Below are 8,021 nucleotides of genomic sequence, written 5' to 3'. Positions count from 1 at the left end.
TCAGTGTCTCCTTTGTCACATTTTTCATGACATGATGTGCCAACTAGAGAGCCATGCTGTTGTAATACGTGCAGAATGTGGTTTTGGCTTTGTTTTGCTTTCATAAGCAAGTTCCTCCCTAATAGAGACGTTGTCTGAACGGAAACTTATGCTGCTCTAAAACCTGTAAATGTTGTTCAGCATTAATGATTCCTTCCCTGATATGCAAGCTAACCAGGCCAAGTCCACTAATGCATCCCTGTACCGTCACAGATGCTGGCTTTTGAACTGAGCACTGATAACCAGCTGGATGGTCCCTCTCCTCTTTAACATGGAGGATACAACGTCCATAATTTACTAAAAGAATCACAAATATTAATTTGTCAGACCGCAGGACAGTTTTGCACTTAGTCCATCTTAAATGAGCTGAAGCCCAGAGAAAGTAGCGGCACTTCTAGATCACGTTTATATCTGGTTTCTTCTTTGCATGGTGGAGTTTTAATCTGCATTTGTGGATGCAGAGATTTGTCCAATGTACGTACATGGTGCCATCAAATTAAAAAAGAACATATATTTTTCGCAAATCAATAAAATTTCTCCATTTCAACATTCCATCCAAGATGGCAGCATGTCAGTCCATGTCACTGCCCAGTGTTGTCTGTTTTTACTAATAAGTCTTTTTATTTGTAACTTTTCATACTGAACTAAAGCAAAGTATACACATAGTGCCTTTGCAAACTTTATTTCTTGAGGACTATGGGGTCATCTGTTTCCTGAACCATCTCATCGGGATACACTGCTCCAATCCTCGGAAAATCTCTCTCTACCGGTCTGGAGGGCTTACTGCACCGTCACCTGCCTGGTGTCTCCACCTGGCCACGCCACCACATCTCCTCCTCACCTCTCACCGCTCCAACTCCTCCCGTGGCTTGCTGCGGGTGCGAGCGCGCGCACACACACACACACACACACACACACACACACACACACACACACACACACACACACACACACACGTCCTCTCTGGACAGAGACAATGTGCGTTGTTTGTGTGGGACTTGGGAGCAAGCGATCGTACCGGGGTGAGGACATCTAACAATGCGTATTGCCCGTCGGACATTGCTGATGGAGGCACTTGCTTCATGGCTGCAGTACAATCCGTGCAAACCTCGAAGCAGTCGGCACAGGACATGAACTTTTCAAGGAGTATGCTCAGAGACCTACCACGCCTCCAAAGCCTTCTGGCTTTAAATAACTACTTTGCGCGCTGTGAGAGGACTAGTTCGGACTTCAGATATGAAATGTCAAAGGAACTGCCATGTAATGTTTCTAAACAGAGATGGTTGATTGTTTTATTATTGCTTATATCTGGTAATGTGCAGCCTAACCCTGGCCCTGAGCTGCAGTGTATTCAGACACCAGCTGATTTGATATCTTTGCCTGGTCTACATATTATTCACTTTAATATGCGCAGCTTGTTACCGAAAATGGATATGATTAGAATATGGGTCAAATCAATAGATGCCGACATCATTGTCATATCTGAAACTTGGCTGACAAAATCAGTTATTGATGATGACATTAACATGGATGGTTACAATGTTTATCGTGCTGACAGGGCAAAGAAAGGTGGCGGAGTTGCCTGTTGTGTGAAATCAAAATTTCTTGTCAAGGTGCTTCTGTCTGAATCGATTTGCAAGCAATTGGAATTTCTGGCAGTGGATGTTGAAATTTCTAAGAGCCTTTGTATGACCGTTGTTGGGTGTTATAGGCCTCCATCTGCTTCAAACGAGGCATTACAGTCACTGATACACCTTTTATCCACACTACATTATGGTGAAATTGTTTTAGCTGGAGATCTTAACTGGAACCGGCTTAAGCCTGTGTCTAATGATTTTCAATCTTTTTGTGATTCTGTCAATCTTACCCAGTTAATTAATTCACCCACTGGTCCAAATATTAAGTGCTCTGAGAAGTCCACATTAATTGACTTGATTTTAACTAATGTTCCTCATAAATTCTCAGCTGTTGGTGTTTTCTGCAATGACCTAAGTGATCATTGTGTTGTTGCTGCTAACAGGAACACTAAGGTCCCTAAATTAAAACCACATATCATTTATAAGAGGAATCTTAAACATGTTAATGAACAAGGGTTTTATCATGATTTGTTTAATTTTAATTGGAGGAGGATAGAGCTAATCCCTGATCTGGAGACATCCTGCTCTTTTTGTAATGATGGTTTTACACAAATCATAAATACAAACGCCCTTTTCAGGAGATACAGAGTACAGGGACGTGATAACCTCTGGTTCTCCTCTGATCTAGCAAAGTATTCATGAGTGAAACCTGGCTTGGGCTAAGGCAAGAACAGCAGGTTCTGCCACTGACTGGCTTGTGTTTAGGCAACTAAGAAACAAATGTTCCTCTTTTATCAAGAAAGTAAAATCTGAATATTATTTGTCTGTTACTGCTGAAAATGTAAATGATCCGAGAAGATTTTGGAAAACTATAAAATCCTTCTCTGTGAGCAAGAACTCACAAGCTTTACCTGCTTTTATTATGAAGGGTTTTGTCGCTGTTCATGACAAAACGGAGATGTTGAATTGTTTTAACAAACACTTCATATCTTCTGGCTCTCTGTTTGACTCTTGTTGTCTAAGATCTGTGAAACCCTGTACTGGTGTTCCAGTTTATACTGGTCAGCCTTTTAATTTGATCCCATTTTCTGTGCAGGAAGTTCATAAAGCCCTAAAAAGCTTAGATCATAGGAACCCTTCAGGGCCTGACTGTATAGACACTTATTTTTTTAAATTGGCTGTTGATTTTTTTTGCATAGCCTCTTGCATATCTTTTTAATCTGATAATGAAAAACAAGGAAATACCAAGGAAATTGAAATTTGCCTTTGTTCTCCCATTGTTTGAAGGTGGTGACCCAGCTATTTTAAATAACTATAGGCCAATATCTAATTCATCTGTACTTGCTAAAATTCTTGACTCTCTTGTGAGCAAACAACTTTCTTATACACCAATGCCATTTTATCAACCTATCAGTCAGGCTTTTGGAAAAAAACATAGCACTATTACAGCTGCACTGAAAGTGGTAAATTACATTTCTGTTGCTCTTGACAAGAAGCAACATTGTGTGTCACTGTTTATTGATCTGTCTAAAGCATTTGACATAGTTGACCATGATGTTTTAAGGTTCCTCAACTCAGGGCTCTCGGAGCAAGCGGTCGCTTGGTTCACGAGCTATCTTGAAAATAGGTCACAGTGCATCAGATGTGATGGCCTATGCTCTGATATTGTAACCGTCTGCAAAGGTGTGCCACAAGGCTCTGTATTAGGTCCACCTTTATTTACTGTTCATATAAATAAGCTGGGCCAAAATGTGTTGGACGCTAACTTTCACTTCTATGCTGATGACTCTGTGATATATTGCTGTGCATCAACTCTTGTGCAGGCAATTGATCTCTTGCAAAATGCTTTTAATGTTGTTCAAAATAGCCTTTTTCAACTGAAACTTGTTCTAACTACAGATAAGACAAAACTTAAGTTGTTTTCAAACTCTCGGAGTAGGCCACGGAATATCCCTTTGGTGGTCACTCTTGAAGGAAGTGAAATAGAGGTTGTTGACTCTTATAAATATCTGGGCATTTTGATTGATGACTCCCTCACTTTTCAGCCACATGTGCAATATCTTGTGAAAAAGTTGAGGTTAAAACGGGGTTTTTATTTTCGAAATAAGCTGTGTTTGTCAATTAATGTAAAAAAGTGACTAGTTGCCAGTGACTTCAGTGATCTTCTATATATGCATGCCTCTGCTAACTGTCTTCGTATGGTGGACACAGCTTACCATGCTTCACTGCGGTTCATTACTAATTGTAAAGCTCTGACTCACCACTGTGAGTTATACTCTCGGGTAGGATGGCCTGCTTTGGCCACCCGTAGGCTCTGTCACTGGTACACCTTCATTTATAAGGCAATCTTTGGTCTGTTCCCAAACTACCTGTGTGTCTTCATCATGCAGGAAAGTGCCAGACAATACTCCCTGTGTTCTTGGGACTTCTTTATGCCCGCTGTCCCAAATGCCAGAACGGAAATGGGAAAAAGAGATTTTTAATCTCAATGGGACTCTCCTGGTTAAATAAAGGTTAAATAAAAATTAAAAAAAAAAAAAAAAAAAGTGACATGTTGTCTTTGGTCTATTTTCAATTAAATATGGGTTTGTGATTTACAAATCATTGCCATCTGTTTTTATTTACATTTTACGAAGCGTCCCAAATTTTGGGGAAATGTGGTTGAAGTCAACAGCTAAACAAGGACATAAGTCTTAGTCAACTAAGTTTTGATTTGTTGTTTAAACTATGTTCAGACTTGCAGTCCACATCTGTTTTTTTTAATTTATTTTTTTATTTTTTAACATATCCTGAATTTATCCAGAATGATTTTTGAAAGCTGAAAAGCAAAAAAACACATGAAATGCGATTTTTGCAATCTGGATCCAAACCACATTTGGAGATGGTTTGAAATGCGTTTCCAATCAGATTTCTGGCTCAGATCGGCTTTCTTGAGTCACTCGCAACTCGACACACAGTGACGAGTTGATTTGTGGGGAGACAGAGGGAGCAGAATCTATTCCTGTGTTCCAACATCCATGCTACCATACTATTTAGTATGTTCAAGTTAAATTCATATAATTTATTTAAGTAACATCAAGTTGGGCTTGAACTAATCACTATTAAATGAAGAGGATAATTGTTTGTCAGGTACAGCCCGACACTGCACATTGTATATGCTTAATAATGTCAGGTGTTAACGAATGCAGTGATCCTACTTTGTAGCCTTCTTTCACGTGTCCCTTCATGGCCAGTTTGATGTCCTCCACACAAACTCCTCTATTTGTGTCCTTCTCAAGACCCATGATGTCAGTGAAGACAAAAGGGTAAAAGTTTTCTGGTCCTCCTCTCTGGATTTGATAACTTCTGTACTGTAAATGTAAAAAGTAGTGCCTGTTACAAAGGGCCACATATTGCACATACTACTAACATCCTGAAACTCACTAGTTTACTCACGTTTTATCACTACTATTGTAATTACAATGTATAACTACTAAAAAAAGGTTTTGAAAACACCTGGGAAAAGTTATGAAAAGTTTTGTATTTTCATGAAAGATTTTAACAGTGAAAAAAATGTTGCATTGTTCTAAATTCATAAATGCAGTTAAAATTATTCATACTTTGTTGGTGAAGCTGTTAGTAGAGTTCGCTTCTGCCAAAGCTCGAGTTGCAATTTTCTCCCGTAAAGTACTGTCAACAGAGTTGATGAAGCTGGACTTGCCAGCACCTGGTGGTCCATGAAGCAGAATTCTCAGATGTTCGACCTCTTTATGAGGCTTATAATCTCTCACAAACTGAAGGTCTGTCTCTCTGTCACTGTTCATAAAGAAAAAAATGGTTTTAGTTTGAACTTACAGCCTATAAATATATGATGCAAATTCTGTACATATTATATATACTTAAGGTTACGCAACAGACAAACACACACAAAAAACACAACAAAAAGTAGTCTCAAAATGACAGTTTGGCACCACACCCTTAAAACTCACCCCCATGGTACTTTCCTCCATGGTTCCTCTAAAGCTGGAAAGCCAAATGCACATGTTGGCATCATGTTAAAGTCACATTTAAAGTAAACAATGTGTTATCTGTTATTTTACCTCCAGTTATCAACAATTTTCAGTAATATTTTACGTATCTTACTAGGAGGAGGTGGGTCATCTTTGGATTTGGAACCTTTCAGAAATCTCCAAATGAATGCCATCACAGCTGAAATTGAATTTTTAAGCAACATGTAAACAGCAAACACCTTTTTACACAGTATGAATCATACTGAGCCAAAACAAATATCACCAGAATCTTTAATACTTAATATTTAAATGTAACATAACACTTATTTGAAAGTTTAAATTAACATAATTTCCGACGTTCTATGCTTTTGCATGACGTAAACAGACTGTATCACTTTAAACCAAGGTGACTAGTCTGAAGAATTTACTTTCATTTCGTTTTGCTGTCTCGGACAATAGATATCATTTTGAGAACTATTAAACATTATTTTGAGAAAAAACAAAGTAAGGAAGAATATTAAATAACTGAAAATCTAGGCAGAACAGGAAGTACTGTATGAAAAACATCTTGAATATTAAAAATGCATAACATTTTACTTCCTGATGGTAAATTATTCATAAATCACTTTTATTATAATTCATGAGAAAAATTCTTACCTCAGCGGTTGTGCGTGTAGAAAGAAGAGATGGTTTTACTTCAGGTAATGGTTCTGAAATTGAAAAATTATGCTTTTTAGATTCCACCAAGTTTGTTATGAACACTTTGACAAATATGATTGGTATGACAGGAGCATGTAACCATCATGAGTTGGTATTCCTAAAGTAGTAAAGTGCAAACTCCAGGTTAGCGTACCTAAGAGTGTCCCGTAATGCTGGAAAGCTGTTGGTCTGTTTGCTGCCGTTTCCACTGATGTACACTGTGTGCCATCACACGTATGTAAACATTTTCACTTTGGTTTCGGATTACTTTTGATCACGTGATTTTCAATAATTTCCTTCTCTGCTGGCTCAGGTACACGGTAACTCAGGGTGTGGTTGAGTGCATCACACTTTTAATCACAGCTTTTTACTTTGTAAACTTAATATATATTTATTCATAAAAAAAATTCATGCTGAAAATGTGTTCATGTCTTAATTGTTGCAGCTTGCATGATTGTAAAGGGAAAGTACGACTGTCTCGAAGCACGATTCAGAGCCGACAGACCAGTAACTGAACCCACATGCTGCACAGGTTTTTCAGGTTGCACACAGTCCTCTTGAGGCAATTTTGACTACAGGTTCAGGAGATATTTTATAATAAATTACAATTTCACTGCTTTCCTTTTGTATTCTTTAACTCAGTGTTCATCTACTTTTCAGTGATTAGACTCAACTCACATCTCAGCTTCCTTTAATAACGTCTTCCACTGTTTTGGTGCTTCTGCCATTTCAAATGGTTAAACTGCAGTTTTAAAGCAAAAATGTTTTTGCATAATTTAGCTTTTTGTGGTTTTAATGAGAATTTAAGGAGAAAATAGGAAATAAAAGCAAAATAAAGGAGGGAGATGAGGAGCTGCAACCAAACAAGATGGGACTTGATTGAGGATTACTACTGTAGGCTCCTCTGAAATGTTGCCACCTAAATAAAAGATCATTTATGTTATTAAAGATGAGAAAAGTGTGAACTCTATATAGAAACGTAGAATTATTGTGGACTTAAAGAGAAGACACAGACAAAGATCTTTATATTTTACGACCTAAGAAGTGACTTAAATGCTATTTGTGGCTCCTCAAAAACAAAAAATATTTTTTGAGACTCCAGCCCTCGTGTGAACTAATCAGATTGAGGAGAACAGAAACAAACATGTTTAGCAAAGTATAAAATAGGCACCAAAATGTGTGTGCGACCTTTTCCTGTAAAAATATCTTTACAGTATAAACCACTATAACTCTTGCAAAACTGGTAAAATTGTAAATGAACCCATGAGATTAAAATATCATATGTCATGTTATTTAATATAGAATTGTAATTTTAAAGCTTAAAACCTTTCACCCCAATTAAATGTTTTTATTATCCAAAACCTTTCCAGTTTCCGACATAGTTTTGTTTTTAAAGTCAACCGACTATCTTGTAACTGGCATAGGGAGTGGGATCAATAAATGGGGCGGTGCATCGTGAGTGACAGCATATCAAAGAACTAGGAATTTCTGAAAACACTTTCTATATGTACCAGAAGTCTCCAACAGTAGGTCACGATCTACCCGGTAGATCGAAGGAGCTCTCGGAGCCAAAGGTTGGAGACCCCTGGTATATACTGTATCTAAGTGATTAGCAGGAACAAAACAAAAGCCAGGGAGCTTTGCAGGCTCTTTTTGACCACAGTTATGGTGAAGGAGCGATCAATCATTCTGATGAAAAATAACAAAAAATATAAAC

General features: G+C 37.9%; 1 long non-coding RNA gene across 1 annotated transcript; it reads right to left on the bottom strand.

Moving 5' to 3' along the window:
- Positions 1-3,780: 3,780 nt before the first annotated feature.
- On the bottom strand, positions 3,781-6,534 carry LOC138621714 (uncharacterized). The gene is made up of 6 exons (XR_011310956.1): positions 6,459-6,534; positions 6,263-6,315; positions 5,739-5,804; positions 5,585-5,618; positions 5,216-5,411; positions 3,781-4,966 (listed from the first exon to the last, which is right to left on the bottom strand). It is a non-coding gene; the product is annotated as an uncharacterized lncRNA (long non-coding RNA).
- Positions 6,535-8,021: the final 1,487 nt, after the last annotated feature.

The sequence above is a fragment of the Brachyistius frenatus genome, unplaced genomic scaffold (assembly GCF_029030835.1).
Source record: "Brachyistius frenatus isolate BFR_SWC_R1_liver_20210118 unplaced genomic scaffold, ASM2903083v1 Contig_32, whole genome shotgun sequence".
Taxonomy (NCBI): Eukaryota; Metazoa; Chordata; class Actinopteri; family Embiotocidae; genus Brachyistius; species Brachyistius frenatus.
Note: the sequence above shows the minus strand (reverse complement) of the source record. Positions and strands in the feature narration are given on the sequence as shown.